Here is a 2,225-nt window from a genome sequence, read left to right as displayed (position 1 = left end):
TGGGAGAGCTGGGGGGGCTCAGCCTGGAGCAGAGAAGGCTCCGGGGAGACCTTCCTGCAGCTGCCGGGGTGAGAGGGGGTTTGTAAGAAAGATGGGGACAGACTTTTTAGCAGGGCCTGTAGCGATAGGACAAGGGGTGATGGTTTTACAGGGAGCAGATTTAGATTGGATATAAGGACAACATTTTTCACAATGAGGGTAGTGAACGACTGGCCCAGGTTGCCCAGAGAGGTGGTCGATGCCCCATCCCTGGAAACATCCCAGGTCAGGCTGGATGGGGCTCTGAGCAACATGATCAAGTTGAAGATGTCCCTGCTCACTGCAGGGGGTTGGACTAGATGGCCTTTAAAGGTCCCGTCCAACCCTATGACTCTATGATTTTATGTCTTTAGGGATTTTAAGACAGTGTGAGAGAGGTCTCATTTGTGAAGGAGGGCCTCAGATCTGAACCAGCAGGAAAAAGCAAAGTGAGGGAGCATGGGAAGGGCTCAGAAGAGCTCTTACACGAGGTATCAGCAGGTAAGCGAACAGACCAACATTTGCATTGATTTATGTTAGAACTCAACATTACAGCTCAGAAAATGCAGAAGTCTTCAAGCAGGATCTATCATCTCTGTCAGGGTCAAGCCTATGGACACAATGAATCAACCATTTAGACCATCAACCCACCGATGCAAAGCAGCATTTCCCACAAAAATCATCTCTTCTCATTTTCCCTGAAAGGATCGGTATGTTCTCTTCTTTGAGGGCAGAAGCACATCAGCAGATACCACCCATTTCAGCTTCCAGCCACTGTGGTATTAATGTGCTAAAAATGTCTACAATGGCATGTGAATTCTAGAGTGTCTTTGGCTCAGTGTGATGAGAGCTGTCTTCCTCATAAATAGGCATGGACTAGCAAATAAAAATTGTTTAAAACAACTCTTTTATTATCTTGTTATGCTTGTGCGGGATTTTTTTTACACTGCGGTTTTACTGGGTCTGCATGTCTGCCTTGTAAAGCAGTATTTCTCTCCCTGCCTCCTACCACCTCCTGTTCAGGTCCCCTTTGCAGTGAGTCATGAGGCGCATGACAGGCAAGAGGAGGCAGCTGCCGCTTCAGAACTAAGACTATATTCAGTGTAGGAGATAGTAACTTAAATAAAATGTTCTCAGCTGTCAAACTTGGGAATTTCCTGTTGCAATTAGAAATCTTTTTTTTTGCTAGCTCTCTTGCCTTGAGGTAGATGTGAAGATGAGTGATTACAGTCACCCTCTGCTAACGCCCTCCCCTCCAGGACCCGATGGCTGTGTGCCCGCCGCGCACCGCGGATACGGTGGAAGGCAGCAGAGGCACCCGCCGGCACTGTGTTCCCATCAGCACGTTCCCCTGCCGCAATGGCAAGGACGATACCATCGGGTACGCAGAAAAGTCTCTTTTGTACACGGCCTCTTGTCATCCCTAAAGAGTGTGACTTTTGTCAAGTGACACCTTGCTTTTTCTACAAACTCTAGGGCTGCTGCATACCCTGAGGTCTCTTCTGCTCTCTCCGGAGAGGCGCAGACAGCTTGTCCCGTAGTAACAGAGACGTGCTGTGGCAAACTAGCCCTCTCCAGCAGGGTCCTCTTTCTGGGCGAGCTAGCTAGCACCCATCACCATCATGAAATGCACTTAAAATGCAAAGTCAATGTGAAAAGAAGTGGTTTGAGAAGAGTCGAGTCTCATTGCTTACATCTCTCCTGGTCCCCAGAGGGTGCTCTCGCCCCAGGGTTTGCCGGGCAGCTTCCAGCGTGAAGGAAGTCTGGCAGGCAAGGACAGCCCAGAAACACCGCCTAAGGAATGCAGCTGCAGGCTGCAATTTTCTCTTCCATGTTCGCTGCTCTGCCCTGCTGCGGCAAGGAGTGCTGAGAGCCCATCAGCACAGGCTGTATGCCCAGCAAGTGTGAGCAAGGCCAGCTGAGGAAGAAAGCACCAAGAATCCCCTTGCATGGATATACAGCAGAAAATTTCTTTCCAGGCAGAGGGAATACAATCAGCTGCCTCTGAACTAGGGTTCCCCAAGCTTTTCCAGAGGATTTAATTTTTTGGCATGCCACCACCTCTTCTGGAGAACAAATTGTTACTCTCCCTTCCCCAAAAAACTTTTGCTACTTTCCCTTAGCTGTTCCCTTGTGATCTGGCCGCGAGCACACCCTTGGCCCCGGCTCCTCCCCGGGCCACACCGGGTGATGTCTGTGCGGAGCCC

The sequence above is a fragment of the Phaethon lepturus genome, unplaced genomic scaffold, assembly GCF_000687285.1.
Source record: "Phaethon lepturus isolate BGI_N335 unplaced genomic scaffold, ASM68728v1 scaffold6411, whole genome shotgun sequence".
Lineage (NCBI taxonomy): Eukaryota > Metazoa > Chordata > Aves > Phaethontiformes > Phaethontidae > Phaethon > Phaethon lepturus.
Note: the sequence above shows the minus strand (reverse complement) of the source record.